Genomic DNA, 22,403 nt, shown 5'->3' with positions numbered 1-22,403 from the left:
TTCTTCATCTTGTCAATACAAGTGAAATGTTTTTTGAATTATTCAAATCGGACCATCCGTTCTCTTAAAAACTGAGTTACCGTTTTCGGCACTTTTTGCCCCGTATCTTCGGAACGGCTAGACCTGCCTTCGCCAAAAACTAATCAGCACGTCTCCTTATCAATACGAATCGAATGTTTTTTGAATTATTCAAATCGGTTGATCCGTGTTCCCGAAATCGTCGACGAAAATTTGTATCCGCACATACATACACACACGTACATACATACATACATACATACATACATACATACATACATACATACACACACACACACACACACACACACACACATACATCCATTTTTTCTAAGGTATGCCAAAATGTTCAGAAACCTTTGAAACGTAAAGATATATATAAATTTTCATTTTCGATTTTTTTGCGATTACTATAACTTACCCTACGGGAAGTTAAAAATGATAGTTTTTAAAATTAGCAGTTGCTGAAGTAAGGGGTCCCAAAGAATTGATACGTGATCATGACCATGATCAACCCTGAGCAACCCTCTTAGTAATCAGAAATAAAAAAAAAAGATTACTACTTAGTAATCCAAAATGAAAAAAAAAGATTACTACTCTAGAATGTCGTCGTTATGGCATATATTACGGACAAGTTGAAAAAAAATTATGACAAAATGGCGACTGTTTAAAAAAACGTTTTTTAAAATAGTCTACCACTTTTAACGTTTTACTAAGTTTACCACTTTTTTGAGTTTCTCGAATTTTTAAATATAGTAAACATTGACATTTGGGGATTAGTCTAGTATATACCATAGAAGAGTCAATAAAAAAGATTATTTACAAATTTCATATAAATCGGTTTAGTAGAACTCTCGAAATATTGGACATTGTATTGAAAAAGCCGGTTTTGAAAAAAAAACGCGTTCAAAGTTTCGCTAAAGAAAGAAAAAGATTATCATGATCAAACAGCTGATGTATCTCTGAAAACAATTTGAATTTTAAAAAATCCACTAGTACACATATTCTTAAATTAATAAACTTTGAAAATATGAAGCAAAAGCAAAAACGATTTTTTTATGTGAATAAAGGGTCAATGAAGTTAAACAAAAGTTAATTTACAGAACGACCAGATCAAAATTATATACAGTGTTATTTCTGTAACAAATGTGTTCATGAAACTTACATTTTGCAAAAGTTGAATAGTGCAAATAAATCCCTTTAGAATTAAAAATAAAACATTGAACTTATATGCCTCCTAGCCCTCCCATTTCACCCCGCTCATAGGGTAAAAAGGACCAGATGACAAATTTTTGAAAAACAGCAATTTCTACAATGATGAAGCTATGAGGTTTACTAAACATAGTCAGATAGTCGTTTGTTTGATATGTATTATTTGTTGTGATATAATTGGTTTGGTTTTTACAATATAATTGCCCAAAGTCAAATGGATATTTGAGCTCGCTCGTAGGTAAGAACTCGCTAGAACAACTGGACCTGGATCAGGTCCCGGGTACGATACCCACTTCGAGCAGCCTGTTGTCAGGCAGTAGTGACAACGATTTTCACTTGGAAATATAGATAGCAATATGTTTCCAAGTGAAAACAGCCCTAATACGGCATTGCTGCACCAATAAAATGCATCACTATTACAGTAATTGTAATAATAAAAAATTCAGCACATAGATATGAGACAACTGTTTGGGTTGCCATCTATAATAAAAACAAACGTAGTTTATAAGATATTAATCACAACAGCTCATAGAACCCATAAGTTCTGATCGCTGTTCAAATAAATTTAATAAAAAAAAAATTGATCTTTGCGCTCCGGCCTACCCTATATGTAATAATTTATTTTGATGGTGATAGATATACTGATAAAAATAGAATTTATAATGATATTTTAATTAATAGATGACTGTAGCTTGTCAATGTAATATTAGAATCCCATTAGAGTACCTTGGTACGCTATGCAGTTCCACTATGATGTTATGAAACTTAGTCATAATTGAATCGATATATCACCAACTGCTAAATACCTATATTATTTTTTCCAAGTATCAATAAAAATTTTGATAACAGTTTTCCTTTAAAATATTCTAATTTTGTATGAAAATTCTACCCAACATTAATATTTCAATAAAAATGATACCGGCCATCTCCTTGTGCACTCTATTTTCAGTCGGTCCATTATAAATCCAATTTAACATTGGCCCCGCACGTACGATTAAATAAATATCAAGGAAAGTAGAAAAGTTGCCGGCCACATGGAGACTAATCCTGGGTCCGAATATAAAACTGGAATATAAGTTCTTCTTAAGTGTCACTTAGCAATGTCGAAGTACGCGAACTGGTGCGGTCGGTCGATTTCTGTGCAAAGAAAAGTATATAAACGCTTTATGGCACAGACTCACATAAAAATAAATATGTCTAACCATAAAATGTTCCCAGCACATAATGGACCTTTTATACATGGTGCAATCCCTCGGATAAATATTATTATTTAGTGGCCGTCATATTTTTGTTATCATGCGTTACGATTTTATTAAACCCGCGCCGAATCAAATTGGTGGTCGAATTCTTTTTGGGTCGCTTGATAGGCACTTCGATTTATTCCACGGTAAGAGGTATAAAATTTTACTTTTATATAAATATAAAAATCATGTGTAATAACTAGATAATGCATTATATTACCCTAATAAATGTGCGTAATATATATATATATATATATATATATATATATATATAATATATATATAAGAAAATTCTAGATCTTAATATTAACTTTAAGATAGTCAGCACTTCAACTAAAGTTTCTTATGAAAATAACATGTGTAATTTGTTTTTTAGAATGATATGACTTAGCGGGAAGTGAACCAAAATTTTGAGAATAACATTGTTTTTGCTTATTTTAATTTTTTATTAGTAAAAAAATTGCAACAAAAATTTGATTTGATTTGATTTTTTATGAAATAAGTATTTACTTATAATTAGAAAGAGGAACCAAGAAACTTTAGTTGGAGTGCAGACTATATTAAAGTTAATATTAAGAATTAAAACTTTTTTTATCAATTTGGAAGTATTTGAAACCCTGGGAGCAAGGAAATTTGAAAACAACCATATTAAGGACCACCCTAATATATAGACTCCAGTCAGTTCCAAATGTTTGCAATTGGAAGACTGATCGACATTGTGAAACAGAGAAAAGTAAGTCAGTTGTCAAGTTTAACACTTTAGACTAGATTGTAAGCATTTAAGGGCAATAATGAGATTCTCTTTTTTATTACTATTATTTTATATTATATTACTTATTTGGTAATTGTTTAGGTATATTAAAGTAGTAGTTTTAGTTAAGGTTATACCAAAAGATTCAGCTACAAACTTTGAAGACTTTGCACCTTATGTTGTACCTGTGCAAAATTCTTTATTCGAACAGATTTAGTAAAGAGCGTTTTATGATTTTTTTAGTTACATACAAAAAATAATGAATAAATACAATTCTTAAAAAATTCTGCTCAAATTGAAAAACAGCGAGTCAGTGTAACAAATAACGGCTGTATCTACATCAACAGTTCCATCGCCTGTATTAAGAACCCAGAAATTTAGTAATTTTATAAGTACATCGTTTTTTCAGACTATTCTCTTGTTATATGTATTATTTCATAATTATGTTTAACTCATGCCAGTAACTAATAACTAAAGTAAATATGAATCTCAATTCAATATAGTTTTTTAGTAGGTATGACTAAGGCTATAGGTGGTATGACTACAACGACTAGACGCCTTAATTACACCGAAAGCTCTTTTATGAGAACAAAAACACTTATTTCGATAAAAAAAAATCATGAATTGTTGATCAAAAGCCAACATAAGGTATTAAATGAATTAAATATTATAGCAATAATTTCTGAGGGGGTACGACTAGAGCCACTTTAACCTATAATATACAGGGTGTCGCAGACCTTGACGCCAAGCTAAAACAGAGTGATAGTATTGACCTTAATTATACTTAAAAAATAAGAAAAAAATATCTCATGTCTGAAAATTATGAACTTTTAAGTGCAACCTAGAGCGTTGGTGTAACTGTTCGGACGTATTTTCGTTTTATTAAATTGGCCATGAAGGTGACAATCTTCATGGAATTGAGCTTTTAGACGGGATGGCTACTTCCCCTGGTAGAAGGGGTAGCGGTGAGTTTGATGGAACTAATTGTTCACTTCTAAAAGTAAAGATCGTAAAACAACATATGTAATAAATAATAAATAAATATATCTTTTTTTCATTACAACTTAGTGACAAATCAGTGATTGTAATAAGAACTAAAACAAATACAAACAAATACAAAACAAATCAGTGTTTAATACAGTCCACAGCTACAAGAGGAGGAGAGTTTTAATAAATTAACTACGTAATGCACATACAGTAACTATGACCAATTTTCAGTTATTGTGTTTACTTTTATTAATTTTGTTAATTTAAACTTTGGAACCGTAACCGTGAATAACATATCTAGGACCGCAGTAAAAAAATACCCTAACTGCCTCTTATCTTAAAGAATTGAAACTTTTTATTGAACAATGAATTAATTTTTTTTTAGTCGGTCGACATTGAGAGGTCCTGCTTTAAAGAAATGTACTAAAGTGTGTTGTCAAGTTCCATCTAAAGTTGGCGCATTTATTCAGAATTATGAAATGGTAAAAAATTTGATAGTTCGATAATAAAAAATCGAGTAACTAGTGGGGTGTATGGCATCGTGCCTTAATGCAAATTGCTGGAACTTCCCGTACCGTAACAAAATGTTCGAGGAATTTTGAATGTTTTCAAATAGATTATTATTAATATTGTAACATTGTCTAATATTTATAAGAATTATATAAACTGAATTGCAAAGTTGATATTATTTGTTTAAAGTATATTAGAACTATAGTCAGAATTAAAAATACAATCTGAATTATTTTCGATATACAGAAAAAATAAAAAAAAAAAGTTGAAACAAATTTTTTTTTTCCAAAATCAATTATTTTATTAAGAAAAGCAGAAAGTTTTTTGAATCATTTAAATCGCACTCTTAGTTCTCTCAAAAACTGCCATTTTTTACACATTTAGCTCCGTATCTTCGAAATGGCTGGGCCTGCCAAAAACTAATAAACACTTTTCTCAATCATTACTATGAATGTTTTTTAGATCATTCAAATCGGATGCTCCATTCTCTCAAAAACTCGATTTCTATTTTCTGCACTCTTTGCTCTTTATCTCCGTAACTGCTGGACCTGCCTTTGCCAAAAACTAATCAGCACATCTCCCTATCAATAGCAATCGAATGTTTTTTGAACCATTCAAATCGGTTGATCCGTGCGTCCGAAAACATGACTGGAAATTTGTATCCATACATACATACACACACACACATCCATTTTTTCTGAGGTATGCCAAAATGTTCAGAAACCGTCAAAACGTCAAGAAATGTAAAAATTTTCAATTTCGATTTTCGGCCCATTACAATCACTTACCCTACGGGAAGTTAAAAAATAAAAACCTAAAAATAACATGATTTTTGCCAAACTATCAGTTCAAATGTTCGAGCGAGAATTACTGATTGATTCTAATATATAGATTATTATTATATAAATATAGATTATAATAACAGATAAATTATTTAAATATTTGAAAATACCGCCGATAAATGAGTGCTTCTAATTAACGTGTACTCTTTTAAAATGCGCTATTTTATTATGAGAACTATTCGGTTCGATTATGATATTTATTAAATAAATTTCATTATGCGATTTATTAACGAAGCTAATTGATTGCTTTCGATAATATAAATTCCTGGCGTTCCGATATAACCGAATGTAGGCGCCAATATAAATAAAATAACCGTTCTATATAGCATCATTTCCGCAGATAGAAAACCGACGTGAAAATAATCAAGTCAGAGCCGCCTATAAAATGTGCGGATGTGTGTACGTGCACATGTGTGTGCGGGGGAAAAAGCAAATAGCAAACGCACAAAAAACTCCCAACTGTAATCCACTTAGCAAAAATAAATCAGTTAGTTTCCGTTCAGCGTATTTCACAGACTCTGGAGTTCACTTCCATACTCTCAATAGGATTTTCATGGAGTACCAGGATCGAGGATCTTCCAAGGAATAAATGACATCAGGAACAAGATAAATTGATTCTGAATAGCATTTCCTTAGCATTTATAAAAATATCGAGCATACAAGATATTTTAGAATATTAATTAATACTATATTAGCATAAAAACAACATTTTCCACGTATTAAAGCATCACGATTATTCGATTACATGTTATTATGATTTTGATATAGGGTAAAGCAGAGATTAAAGGTCCGCGTGTAAAAAGGTTCACCACCAATATATCAAAAACAAGTAAAGTACAAGACCTTAATATAGTTTTTAAGCCTACATTATTTAAATGTTTTATAATATGAATTGTTGTTTTTAAGTTAAAACCAACCGTCTTTTGTATATAATCTCTATTAAAGCTTACGTGTGGGTGGGGAAAATGGGCCGTTCGAGCCTTTAGACTGGCAAAGGTGTATCAATTAAAAAATAGTAAATTGAAAGTAGATTAATTTAAAAAAAAAACAATAAGAGGGTGTCCATTAATCACTTGATCGTTTTTTTTAAGGATTTTTGAACCCCTCCTCACCCTTGGTGATACGTTGTGATATTCAAAATTACACCCACCAAACATCCCGTCTATTTTTAGTTACGAGAAAAAATTGTAAAACTTTTGATTTTCTTTGAAAATGTTTGAATTTTTTTTTTAAATTCAGATAAAAAATAAATACACGTGATATCTTACTATAACTGATTTTGTTCGTATATCAAATTATCTGCATACAAGATATTTCAAAAACAAAATTTCTAATAATAATAACTAATGTTAATGAAGTAGCGATGATATATTCATGCTTCAAGATATTTATTTATGATACATATTAAAAAGATTTTGATATAACCTGCTGTAGTTATTATTGCTGTGTATTGGTGATAAGATTTTGGTTATATACCAAACTTAACAAATCGTAAAAATTTGCAGTAGACCAGCAAAACTATGTAAACGAAAACATAATAATTAGGAGTTCAAAATTTTTATAAAAACAAATATTAGGCGTAACTTCTAGAAAAACATAATTTTGAAAATTTTTTAGAAAGTTTTTAATACTTTCAATTCATATAACATGTAACCCAATCTCATTTTTTACATTCACATTATGAAGTAAGAGTTAAATTTTAATTTGTTAATTAAGTTTAGCCATTTAATTGTTTACTAAATAGATTGTTTCTAATTTTTTTTAAGTATTTTGACCGACTTTTAGGAAAAATAATAAACACATCTCAACTAATCAGTTTTTTTTTTAATTTTCTACTAATTAGGAGTTTGTGAAATAAACTGTTAGTTATTAAGAAAGACCAGGATAATTTTGACATAAAATCGGAGAAGGTTAATATTAGTTGAAAACAATCTAATTTTTTGAAATTTCCAAGTCAAAATTGGTTCAAAATTTCTAAGAAAACATTTTATATTTTATATTCAACTATTACAATAAAGAAATTACTCTAACATCTAATAACAACTAATATCATGCAAAAGTTATTTTGTTCAATTTTTGTATCAGTATCAGGAGAAGAACAAAATAAAATTATAGAGTCGGATTTAAAATCAAACTTTTCAAAAAGGTAAAACTACTGCTTTTTAGTTTTTGAACAGGTATGTCAATCAATTTACAAAACTAGTGGTATATGGCATCGTGCCTTGAGGCATATTGCTAAAGCTTCCCGTTCCGTAATGAAATATTCAAAGAATATTAAATGTTTTTAAATATATCATTATAAATACCTACTGTGACTTTCATTATTCGTATTTTATAGACAGAATAAAAAAACTTATAAATTGGATGATGGTTGGTGAATAAACAAAACCCCCCCTTAATCAAGCGGAGTCAGAATAAAGAACCATATCTCATAATTCTAAAAATTATATAAACTAAATTACAAAGCTTGATTTATTTATCTCAAGCATGTAAGTAAGTTTTGGTATTTCAGCTAAAATTAATGTTAAAATCCGAATCATTTTCGGTATACAAAAAAATTTTTTTTTTAAATTAAAATTTTTTTTTTTCTTTCTCCAAAAATAATCGTTTAGGAAATACAAGCGAATGGTTTTTGAATCATTCAAAACGTATGCTTCGTGTTCTCAAAAACTCCATTTTTTGCAGTATCAAAGAAATGGCTGGACCTGTCTTTGTCAAAAACTAATCACCACTTCTTCCGATCATTACGAATTGGATGCTTTTCAAATCATGCAAATCGGATGCTCCGTACTCTCAAAACTCGATGTTTATTTTCTGTACTCTTTGCTTCATATCTAATCAGCACATCTCCTTATCAATAGAAATCGAATGGTTTTTAAATAATTTAAATCGGTTGAGCGGTTCAGAAATCTCTGAAACGTGAAGATATGTCAAAATTTTCATTTTCGATTTCCGGGATTTCGGATTCCGGGTTAAAAACTATGATATAATAAGAATATTCCTAAAATGGTAATTACTTTAAAATAAATGGTTTTCAAAATGCTAATTTACTTTAATTTCGTAAAACCACACAAAGAGACACCTTAAATACCGATATTACTAAAATGTAATCATAAATAAAAAACATGTTTAAATTGTAGAATCAAAAGTACATGTTTACATAAAATTTAAATAAATTTACTCCAAACTCTTCTACTCCCAGTATTCTAACTCCGCGATATAAAAGATTTAATAAAGTTTTCGCCGATCTCTGGACCATTATCGAGTTTCCTGAAACCCGCCCGGTCCCTCCTTTTTCCGTATTAATGCGACCCCACATTTTTGTGGAAATCGGAGTTTTCTCCTGACAATAAGTTTGTTTTCCACGCATTCAGCACTATTTTCCACGGTGAGAATTGACAGTTAGAACAATTTTCCTCCCGCCGATGCTTTTCCTCCGTGGGCACGTAAACTTAATGGCAGTTTTCACCGTTGCTCGGGAAAAATAATAATAAAAATACAGTCAAGTAGCTGTTGATTATTATATATTGATTCTATTATCGCGATATCATAGTGGAGCGTAAAATTGAAAGATATTTTAGTGCAATCTTTTCATTTTCTTCAAATTTTCATGAGGCTCCTTCAAACTTTTACAAACAATCTCAATATTATTCATCATTTTTGTTTCATACAGAATATTATTAAAATGAATTAATAATTAATTTATTATTATATTTTACGAGTAAGATTTATTTTAACCCTTTCGACTCGGATGCCGTCGCTCCGGCGGCATAGTCATTTTACCATTGCGCTCGGATGCCGCCGCTCCGGCGGCATGATATGTTTTACCGTTAAGCTCGGATGCCGCCGCTCCGGCAGCAAATCGTGTCGGCGACGACTCGTCGCAAACTAAACTTACATTTAATTTTTTTTTATTTTTTAAAAATTAATTTACTATTACATTCATTTATTGATTGATTTATTAATTTTATAAATAAATATATAACAAAATTAATTTATTAGCTCATGATCCCCATAATTCTAATAAAGATCTGTGAAGAAATGATTTTTTAAACAATATAGCATGGTTTTGAGTGCAATTTTTTTAATTTTCAAAATTTTCTATTTTATTATCATAATAACTATATTTAAAAGCAATATAACTACATTTTGAAAAAATCCGATACAAACAAAAATTCCGAGTTGAGAGATAAGTATAGCACTATAATATTCCGAGCGCAGCGTACCGACTGGCAGTCTGACTCCCGAGTCGAAAGTGTTAATATATCGCGAATAAATGTCACTCAGCTGATAAATATGTCTGACAAAATACCAGATCAAGGTTATATACAGTGTTATTTTGTAAAAAATGTACCCTACAAAATTTATATTTTGCATCGGTTGAATAATGTAACTATTACTTCGTAAAATCCCTTCAAAATTAAAAATAAGAGATTGGATCTGATTCAAGTGAAAATTAGTTTTTTTAGGAAAAGTTGTATATGATTAGTACACTGCTCCTAGAGTACTCTTATTGATAATATATTTTTGTTTGTAACTTGAAAGCATATTAAATTGCAGTAAAGAATTATGATAATAGAAAATGATACATAAAATATTTTGTATGAATTTTTAGAATATTCTATTTATATTGTAAAAACAAATTACATGTTATTTCAGATAGTATAAATAATTGAATTGGTAAATATTTGAATTACGAATTATTGTACAACCGCATAATATGGGTAAATATACCAAATATTAGTGATTGCAATTTTTAGTTGCAGTTAATTTCACTTACAAATAGATTTTATTAAAATTAATTAATGTATAATAATATTGTTTTGTAAATAAATATTTACATAGAAAAAACTTTGAATGAGAAAGTCAAAATGGCAATATTTTGATTTTATTTTATTTAAATAGTATAAATAATAATATATGGTAGTAAATATTAATATAGAAATAATAATATAAATTAAAAAAAAACATTTTTTATCTTTTATTTGAGTGTCAATATGCCTATTATGAAGGCATTTAGTAATTGTTTAATTATTTTTAGTGGCTTTTTAGAAAGCAAAAATGTAGTTCTTTTTTGTTGTGATATTTTTTTTAATATACATAAAAAGTATTTTTTGAGTTATTTGATTTTGCAAACAATTTTTACTTTATATCATATATTTATATTCATAATTCTATGTGAAAATGTAATATCATTCTGGTTGATATCAAACTGGCCGAAGTGGGATTGAATCTGTAGTAATTGCTATATATATATATATATATATATATATTTATATATGTATATATATATGTATATATATATATATATATATGTATATATATTTGTAGAGCTTCGAACGAAGGATCCAAAAAGTAATAACAACAAAAAAGTTTTTTAAAAAACAGTTTTTTTTTATTTAGTTACTGTCGACGTTTCGGATCTAGGTACGTTTCATCTTCAGGACATCTGCCAAGAAACATGATCTTGATAAAATTTAAACGAACAATATATTTAAGAAAAACAAAAAATAGTGGAATTTTATAAAATAAATAAAACTGTGAAAGAGGTAACATTATATAAAAGATGACAATACAATCAAAATAATAATAATCAAAATAAATGAGTAAATTATATAACGAAATATTAGAAATATTAAAAAATTAAAAAGTTGTTGAAAAAAAAAGGTTTTGAATTAAAAAAAAAACAGAATTAATTACATGTACACTGTTTTTCAAACAACTTTGTTTTTTAATACTTTTTGAATTGTTTGTTCGAAACTCTACTACTTTTCTGGGTTCCGTACCCAAAGATAAGCCATTAATACTAATTCCTAACATCCGTAATCAAATCGTTAATGATCAAAATGTATCGATTCGTCGCGAATGTTGATTGAAAATTTTATTAATCATGCGCTATAAATTATTGGTATATTCATAGTTGTCAGCAATAATCACTATTAATGATCAAATAACATTCAGAATTGTTCATAACGGTATTATATCCGCTTTCTGCTGTCTAATAAATTTACTTATATTAAATTTCTAGTTACATTATTTATTTGTAAAATATTTTAGAATGTAATTGTAATAAAGGAACAAATGGAATTATTAGACTTAAGATGATTGAAACGCATATCTGAAGATAATTGTAGTTATTCCAGGCTGCTAATAAGATGATTAATTTATATATAATACATTTTCTGTCTTATGCAGGTATTATTAAAGTCATCGTAATATACGATAGAAGAAAAAACACTAAAAAAATTATAATTTGATTATAATCTCGCCCACCTCGATAATAAACTGATTATTAAACCGATGAAAATGATATCAAATTTCCACATATGCTATTTATATAATACAAACTAAATGCTACTATTATAGTTTACAAATAAAATAGAAGTGTGGTTGACGGTTGGGTTACCCACTCGAATCTAATTTTATACAATAGTGATATATTTGCCACATTTGAGAAAATCGATACATAATATATTTAGCAAATATAAATTTAATTATCAAATATGTGTCTTGGGGGTTAACACCATGGAAAGGTAAAATAACAAATATTTTATGAGAAGAAAGTAGACTGGATACGGTTATGCCAGGCAACGGTAGTGACAGTCATCATAACAGCTAAATTATACTGATTTTGAAATAGAGTCTAAAGAGAGTTAGATGAAGTATGTTTGATCGAACAAGTTTGCATCAGCGAGAAGGCGCCCTACATTAACATGATATGTAGACCAAATTGCTTTTAAAGAGCCAAAAATAAATATAAATACAGCAATACCACGCTTAACGCTGTTTCGTTTAGCGCTGCTTCGGTTTAGCGCTCTTTCATTTCAACCCAGGGATTCCAACATTTGTTGACATTTTTGTAAGTAGGTAATAATTTACATATTTAATACTATATTACGGTGTCAAATCTTTTGATCTTTAGTTTTTACTATGAGTGATAATGCAAAAGGCAAGTAAGAAACCAGAAAAAGCATTTTTCATGCATGTTGAAGTCACTTAAAACTAAAATGAAAGTGATAAGAAGATTAGATTCTGAAGAACGTCAAACTCTAATTAGTGTTTCATAGAATTTGGCAACTTCAACAACAATAAGAACCATATGAAGAAAAAAGAAAAAATACTGCCATCGGCAACTACAACTACGTCAAAATTTGCAACTAGAATTACCCGTTCTAGAAATAATATCATAGATCAATTGGAAAAACGACTGTCTATATGGATTAACGACAAAATTGACCGCGATATGACATTATGCGAATATTCGCCTAGCCCCAATATTTCCATGTGAAGATCTCGTTCAGAGCTGTTTCGCATTACGCTCTACTTTGATGAAACATATCCCACGCGTTAAGCGGGGTAGTGCTGTAGATAGAGAAAACTCTAACTTTGCTAAGCCAAAATACGAAAGAGAAAGGGAAAGAAAAATTCAATACAAGAAACCAAAACATTTCACAAAGATTTATTGTTTGAAAAAATCACACCCGTCCCTCGGATGTGAACGGTTGTGACACTCGACCCTTTGCTGTATGATAACCAATCCACCGTATTTAAGGACAGTATTTCAGTATTTCCTAGTTGACAAATGTTCAAATTACCATTTAATTTACTTTTCTCCCAGCTTACTAGTAAATTAACAAAACTATTGCTGATAAAGTGGCACAACCGTACCCAGTCTGCCATATATATAAAAATTACAAAATTATCTCTACTTGAAAATTCTTAAAATAGTTTTATCCACCTTCAAAAACAAAGTTCCCTATAGAGGCGTGGGCTTTGGTAAGCAAATGCAATTTCATGCTGTCAAATTTTGTTCTCGTTTCCATAAAATTCGCGAAAAACATAAGGAGACGGTAATATATATATATATATATATATATATATATATATATATATATACATGTATGTATATAATGATATTTGTTTTGAATTTGAAAGTGCAGTAGTATATTATTAATATTATTCAGAAATTTTCTTGGTTTGGAAAAAATCGCAAAAAATAATTTTGTTTTTCGAAAAGTTCAGGAAAAGCTTGATTATTAACTATTAACAGGGTAAGTTAATGCAATCCCAAAAAAATCTTTCTGCATATCTTTATCTTTATTAAGCTAAATCAGTGCGATTGATTTGAAAAAAAGTTCAAAATTTACAAAATATTTCAAAATAAAAAAAAATGAAAAAAGCAATTTTTTTTCAAAAGTATCTGAGTTCTCAAAAAAAAATTTCAAAAAACTGAATCTTTTTTAAAAAAAATAATTTTTGGTATCGAATTCCAGCAATTTACTTAAGGCACGATGCCATACACAACTAGTTTTTTTCAAATTTGCATACTTTATGCTATTTATTCTAAATTTTGTCCAAAATTATGCAGTATTTTTATTTACTAGTATAAATGAAAAAACATCTCACATGTATAAATTATCAATAATAATTAACAAGAAAATTGAAACAGACCAGAAAATATAGAAAGTCTCTACTTCGAACAACAAAGGATCTTCATTTGAAAATCGTTATTTAATTTTTATTATTTTTATCATTTTTTTCTGCTACGTTAACACATTCTCTGCCCATAATTATGTAGAAAGTACAATTAGAAATGTATGGGATTGTTTATACTGTGTATGACAAGTTGTCAACGTGTTGTGGTGGGAACAATTGTCTCGTTAATTTCAACAAATGAAATTATTTTCAACAGTGATGTACAAGATTCTGACGTTTTGAGAAGATAATCGTAGAAAGTTCAAGTAGAATTGGAGAATGAAATTATCTATATATTTATAGAAAAACATGTGTAAATACCTGTGCTATACTCGTATGTTGAGTTCCAGGATTGAGGCTCCTTGTCAATGTATAAAAATCCACGTATCAGCAGTCATAACCTGTAATTAAAAAATAATTTGTAAAAGTTGTAACAAAAAAAAAGAAAAATAAGCTATTAAAGTGGCTTTTTTTAAAAAAAAGTCATTTGGTCCTTTATATCCCATAGGCGGAGTAAAAAGGGATGGCCAGGGGGTAAACAATTCCAATGTCTTATTTTTAATTCTAAAAAATTTTACCAAATAAAAGCTACAATATTCAATTAATGCAAAATATAAATTTCATGGGTACATTTTTTACAAAGATAATACTGTATATAACCATGATCTAGTATTTCGTCAGAAATATTCATCAACAGAGTTGGAATAACCATTAATTTAATTTATTTCTAATAAAATTGCTTTTTTAACTAAAGTTAGAATTTTTTTCACTATTTTATCTTCTTTATACCTTTCACAGGGTAAAAGTTCAGTGGTCTTTTTTACCCCACCCAATTGTATGCTTTTATGGAGGTTATATAAAAACATCTGCAGAAGCTAACGTAAAATTAACAATACATCTTAAAAAACAATTAAATAACGTATACTTAAAATTTATATTAAAGTCTGGTAAACTAAACAACAGTGGTCACAACCAAAGAAACTAACAAGGAAAAAAAAATACTTTTGTTATAGATATTCAAACATGGTCGTCTATCTCCTGATACAGACATTGCTTAATTTAAGGCAATGGCTAAATATACTTTTCCCCCTACTTTCAAATATTCATGTTAAAATATACCTAACTTTACTTGTACTTGAAATATAGGTGGTGGTGGACCTTTTTACCCGCGGACCTGTAAGCCCCGCTCTACCCTACTTATGAAAATAAATATGAAGAAAATATATAATGAGAGCAAATTGTTAACATTTTGCTTTCATTATATATTTTCATATATATTCATTCATTTATATAAAAATATTTTTGAATAACTGGAAAATTCGTTGGAATTTCATTTAATTACGTGTATCTTCTTTTCTTCAGGAAACAAGTATAAAATTACTAAAATATTTTAATGTAACAAGTATCATTAATAAAGCCAGTAACCTTTTGTAAATTAAACATTACGAATTTGGGAAGGAATATAAAATGTAACGGTTGTGCACCTATTCGATTATTATTATTACAGAATGAGTTGAGAATCTTCCCACGAATGTGGAGCAAAATGAAGACTGTGAATATGTAACACGAAAATTAACAACAGCACAATACTTTCAGAGTGATAAAAATATCTGTACAATGAAATAAATTATTCAGACGAACGTTTAGAATAATTCAAATTAGCATCTAAGGAGTCATAGAAAAAATGGCAAGTTTTTGATACTGAAAAACGACTAAATAAATTTTCTTCGATGAGAAAACGTTTGTTTTTTTATCAAAAAAATATACAGGCTTGACTCATAGTATTATCATTAATAGTAGGGGTGACTACCCAGTCGTACCAGGGTATGGTAGTGACTATCGTTATAATTATTTTAGAGTCCAAAGGAAGAAAGATGTAGTATGTTTGTTCGAACAAGTTTCCATTATTGCATTGAGTCAGCCTGTAATAACACAATCTGTAGACCGCATTGATTTTAAAGAGCCAAAAGTAAGTTTTTTCGTTAGATTTCTTCTAATAATAACTGTTACTTAAATACAGATAGATTACTTTATTTTTAATATAATTACCAGCAATTAGTTTTTGCGTAGATAATGTAGCTCGTTCATAACTATAATTTGTCTCCAAAGGTGATCGTTGAGTACGGTTGTGACATGTTTTTTATATTTTTTTTGGTTGAAAGGCTAAACATGTAAAAATCTCATTGAACTAAGACAAAACACGTGAGAAAATGGGCAAGAAAAAAGCAATAGAAGAGAAGAAATATTCTGTCTGGTTTGTGAAAGCTCATATTAAGAAAGTAAGGGTAGCAAAACATGTTTACTTGCATATAAAATATTGCTTGCTATGATTTCGAGTTTGTTAATTCTTGAAAAATTCAAACTATTTTGAACACCTACATAAAATTATTATATTAAGATCAAATGCTTTGGTTTTCTCTTAGAAATTTCATGCCAGTTATTTTCCACTGTAGTGAATCGTCTTGTTTTTGACACGACGTAATCGTGATATGTTCACTGAACCTAAAAGTAACGCTGTCGTGAGCTTTCAAACATTTATTTTCTTACTTGAAAAGGAATTTTAAGATTTTTGTTATAGTATTTGTTTTGCATTAGATAAAGAGAAAATAATATTTCTAATCTAGACTCACATACTAACGCTCACTACATTTACTTTACTATTATAACGTCACCCAACGTCACCTCAAACTGATTTTTTTAAGTAAAACTTCTTCAGGCGCGACTAAGGTGTAAATCCATACAAATGCAACGAAAGTGCGGCAGATAAGAGTCGAGTGCCAATGATTCGTCATTCGCTCTCGATGATATCATTTCTATACGGGTCGATTGTGATTAGTCGTCGTGTATGTGAATAAAGATCTGTCGTTTTATGCGTACCGGCATCGACGTTGTATGCGTACCGATACCAACAAGGAAATCGGCATAGATAAATAAAAATTTTAAAGTTACATCGGAGTACTAATCTTGATTTATTGAAAAACTCCTGAATCTGAAGAATATTTTAACCTGTTCCTGGAAAATAATAAAACAAATTAAACATTTGTTCCGTGAACAAAACGTAAGTTTATTGATTAAAAATTATTTCTATATTATTCGTAGTTTTTATAAATCTTTGAAGTTATTAAAATGAAAAATATTTTTAGGCAAAACAGATATTACAGCTGTTCAAAGAATGAGATTATATCGCCAGCGAAAAAGTAAAAAAAATACAAATGATCAATAAATGTATGTTAATTTCAATTACATGGAGTTCTTCAAACACAATTATTACATGATGAGTGAAGTTGCGAAAATAATATTTGTTTAGGCGTTGTTTAACAGAATCCACTGTGTGAACGAATATTATATAAGTTATTAATCAGCAATTAATTCATTTCTCTAATAAAGATTCATTTCTAAATGCTAATTACAATGACAAACCGATCATGTCATTTTTAAGTATAACTTTAATTACATCATTGTTTTTAAATATTATATATATATTTTAATGCTATTATAAATATATAATATATAATTTATCATTATATAAATGTGTATAATGGTTGACACTAATAAATGTGTGCATCACGAGTGCTACCATATTACTAATAAACATTATTCAGAATTGATATATGATATATTTATTTTTACTTAACGTAAAATTGCTACTTTGTACAGTAGCAAATAAGTTTTATTTCAATCGCGTTTGATTTTTACGCGCACTCTTTTGTTTTTTTTTTGTCATAGAAAGCCCTGATGCTCTAACAACCCGGGTACAATCCCAACTCCAGCCAGTTGGGTATCAAGCAGAATTATATGTTTTCACTAAAAATCATAAGACTTAAATGAATACATTTTTTCGAAGGCACAGTCACTGAAAATATGAAATCAAACAATACTGTTAAAAATAGTCATAATATGAATAGACAGGTGGATATAGCGTACAGCATATTTTTTGCCAGTTAAAATAATTTGTATAATGAAACTACTTCTCATAGGCCTATAAAATTTTAAAGTGTTCAGTTTGACTATCAACCCTATCATCATGCAAAGTTTCATCAAAATCCCAGAAGAGTAATCCTGAGGTTCTCCTTGTGAGTTGCTTACGAACAAGCCATACCCTAAGATATCAAAACCATATTAAATATCGTCGTTATATACAGTTCGCAATACAAGTCTTTTTATATTTCAAGAAAGTTTTAATTAAATTAACTCAGAATATAGTTTATTATATCATCCACAAAACATCATAGATAAACATCGATAAATCTCATTTGTGATGCAGACACGACCACTCGGCAAGCTTTCATCTTTCCCATGAAAGATTCGCCAAAATTTCATTACGGCCGTGCTGTTTCTCGAGCAAAAGGAAAGAATATAGAAAACTGTACAACTAGATATAAACCCGGGTCGACAATTAGATTTCCCTTGTTGGGAGTGAAGTTTTCCGGCCGAAACTTGCCTCTACTGAACGAAAGAAAACTGAAATGGTGGAGATTCAATTTTATTTTATATATTTTTTCATGTTTGAATAAATTTGTTAAAGTTTTGTAAAATATGTAAAAAAATACATATATTCAGTCAAATATTGTCAGTTTGACAATATCTGACTGAATTACCTATTGACTAAAAATGTCTATTTTTCTAAAACATCCCTGTGTAATAAATAAATGGCGTTTATATACGTTAATATTAGAGGGTGTTTTACTTTAACAATATACAAACTATAAAGAAGAAAAAAACAAAGCAAGTTAGGTGTTCAGGTAAGTTTTTTCCACGTGGTTATCAATAAATAGTAAATGCAATAATTTTTGGTCAAATGACATAGAGAATGCCATAGTAAAAATTGGAGAAAAACCAAATCAAAGCAAAATTAATGTCATAGTAAATTTTGCGAAATAAGATTTGAGTAACAGGGCAGGTTAGTGTACAAAGGTCCAATTTGAATTTGAGCAATTATATTATAAAAACTAAACAAATTATATTAGAACGAAAAACAAAAATCAAGCGAACAACTATCTGACTATGTTCAGTAAAACTCCCAGCTAATTCATCATTGTAGAATTATTTTTGCTGTTTTTCAAAAATTTGTCACCTGGTCCTTTTTACCCCATAGGCGTGGCAAAAGGGGACAGCACGTGGGCAGCCCGGGGTCATATAAGTCCAATGTCATATTGTCAATGTCATATTTTTATTTTAAAGGAGTTTTACTAAATAATAGCTACATATGGAGATAACACTGAATATAACCTTGATCTGGTATTTCGTCAGAAAAAATCATCAGCAGAGTTCGAATAACTATTTATTTAACTTATTTCTCGTGAAATTGCTTTTTGAACTCAATATACTATTCTATTCACTAGTTTTCATTGTTTACACCTTTGCCAGGGTAAAGATTCAGTTGGTCCTTTTTACCCCATTCACATATAGGGCGATTTTATAGGGGTTATATAAAAAAATGGTTGAACTTAACTTAAAAATAAGAATATATCTTACAAAACAATTAAATAAAGTATACCTAACATTTATATTGAGGTCTCGTAAACTAAATAACAGTGCTCACTATCGAAAAAACTAACAACGCAAGAAAATACTTTTATCATGGAATTTCAAACTTTGCCGTTTATCTCGCGATAGCAACGCCATAAGAATTAAGGTGATATGGCTAATTATACATCTTTTTCCCTCTACTTTCAAATAACATGCGATATTGGTGGTGGACCTTCTTACTCGCGCATCTTTAAGCCCCGCTCTACCCTCATACTCATTATTTATCAATAATCATTATTTATTTATAATGAATATTTATTAATTAATGTTATTTGTAACTATTCACAAACCATAAATTTACAACATTCGCAGAAAGCATACATGGTTTTCTCATGAAGGTGGTAAGCCAAGTGCGACTGAAGACGATAAATTAAGATCGCACAGGTAACTGTCTGTAAGAACACTTGCATATATTTATTCAACAATCTTATTTATGTTATATTGTAATTACAGAGAAAAACAGTTTTTCCGACACCAACATAGCGGTAACGACATTAACAAACACGCTCGGAAATCATAACCTAATTCGTAATGATATCAAAATGGATAGAAAATAATATTTTATTATATAAATAATATATATAGATATATAAAGACTTAGGGAAAAAGTCAAGCCGCTACAATAATGACCATTGCGAGTAAAACATAAAGGATCGTATTTTATATAAATTGATAATTTTTTTGTTCTACTCATAGGCAGATAGTCACTGAGCTGAGTAATAATAAAATTTAATAAAAATATACAGTTGTAAAACATTTCGTATTTCTTCTCCAACCGTAATGTCCGAATGAGCAACTTTCATTTCTATGGATACATATTTTATTTGTATAATTAAAACCAAAACATAATAAACTAGTTGTGAGTAACATTTTGCTTTAAGGCAAGTTGCATGAACTCCACAATACGTAATAACGTAAATAACCGACTTTATCAACAAAAATTAGATTTAGCTATTAGGAATAAATTGTGGGATCAAAGTGGCCTTGAGATCCGACCAGAACAAAATAGAATAATATGTCATAATATATATATTTTTGTAAACTAATATTATTTAATACATTTTTATAAAGTTGGAAATTATTAACTACAAATTAACCTAATTCCACATTGGTGACCGACGACTTAAAAATTGCAAATGAGCGCGGATCAATAATTCAAAAATATATTAACAATGGTGCGACCTTTGGAGAATTAACGCCAACCGAATTTCTAATAGATGAGTCATTGCTGCTCCGGAAATTCATGATATTTACTAGCATTTTTTTAGACTGACTCTGGTCTTGCGTTGGCTTACTTATCCAGTATGCCCAGTCCTCGGGTGACTGTGTGCTATCTGATTTTCTAGCCCTGACCCGGACTTATCCAGTATGTCCAGACCTCGGGTCGTCGGGCACAAGAACTAGCTCTGACCACCAGTCTTGCACAGGCCTATCCTGTACGCCAAGACTTCGCGTCACAGCAAGCTAGTCAGCATCAGTAGCACATTCGCATCAATAGAGGACTCCTACAACTCTACATAAAACTCCCCGATATTCAGTCTACACACTATTAAGTACAACGTGTTTCCGATCACCAGAACAAAATAGAATATTATATCATAATATATATTTTTGTAAACAAATATTATGTAATACATTTTTATAAAGTTGGAAATTATTAAATACAAATTAACCAATTGCAATTGTTTATTTCGAAAATAAAGATTTTGCTTTGACACTTTGAAGCATACTTATAATAGCAGTAATTGCATAAACTAAATTAATTTGTTTAACACAATTAATTTTATCAATTTCAAGTTCTAAAAATGAAATAAAATCGAGAATGATTGAAAAAGCAATCTATTCTTACTGATAGATATTAGTGCTAATTAGTTTTTGGGAAAGGTCGGTCCAGCCGTTCCGGAGATACAAAGTAAAAGAGTTCAAATCGGTTGAGCGATAATCCTGAAAACGTCGACGAAAAATTGTATCCACATATACAAATACATACATACACATCCATTTTTTCTGAGGCATTTCAGAAACCTCTAAAAAGTAAAGATATGCAAACATTTTCATTTTAGACTTTTGACCCATTACTATAACTTACCCTGCGGGAAGTTAACAAGTCAATCAAGTTATTAATTCCACTCGTGTACAAATAAATGAAGTAAGTATTCTTTAATTCCATTTAGATATTGATTTAAAGTTGAGAATTGCTCGAAGTAAACACGGTGTAATTATCAATGAAACTTTATTTTTCAGCACAAGCACTATAGGAAAGTATACTAGAAGATAAGGAAATTCTTATTGGAAACTCGTTCGGAAGAGCTTGTATTTACTTTAGCAAATTGATTCCGCTGTTTGTGTGCACAATCATATCAAACTTGTCATAGAAATACACACAACTTGTGAGGAAAAACATTAAATATTTAACAGAATTTGCAGTATTACTTACATATTGTTTTACTTTACACAGAAAGAATTCCAAGAAGTACATGATTTATGTATGGAATACAACATTATATCAATACTTACACTCATCTATAAGAGTCATCATCTTGTTTTGGGTATATGCTAATTACAATGACATTTCTATCTACTAATATTAATAACAAAGGACCTTCTAATCCGCGCGATTCCTAATCTTTAAAAATCGGTTCAGCAGTTTTGTCAAATTTTTAAAAAAAAGTAATAATAAAGTAACGGTCAAACAATCGTTGCAAAAATAATCAACGCCTAACGATCAAATCATTATTGAAGTAAAACTTCTTTAGTCGCGACTAGGGTGTAAATCCGTACAAATGCAACGGAAGTGCATTACGGCAGATAAGATAAGAATGCCAATGATTCGTCATT

At 29.4% G+C, this 22,403-nt stretch overlaps 1 long non-coding RNA gene across 1 annotated transcript in view; it reads right to left on the bottom strand.

Annotated features, from left to right (window-relative positions):
• The window catches only part of LOC113378115, a 212,406-nt gene that overhangs the window by 115,260 nt on the left and 74,743 nt on the right, over positions 1-22,403 (bottom strand). The window contains exon 3 of the long non-coding RNA XR_003367141.1: positions 14,358-14,437. This is a non-coding gene — a long non-coding RNA (uncharacterized LOC113378115). The remainder of the gene's footprint in view (positions 1-14,357; positions 14,438-22,403) is intronic.

The sequence above is a fragment of the Ctenocephalides felis genome, unplaced genomic scaffold (assembly GCF_003426905.1).
Source record: "Ctenocephalides felis isolate EL2017-DRISC unplaced genomic scaffold, ASM342690v1 CF-g0.4_SCAFFOLD_01886, whole genome shotgun sequence".
Classification (NCBI taxonomy): domain Eukaryota; kingdom Metazoa; phylum Arthropoda; class Insecta; order Siphonaptera; family Pulicidae; genus Ctenocephalides; species Ctenocephalides felis.
This window is presented reverse-complemented; position numbering and strand designations above follow the sequence as displayed.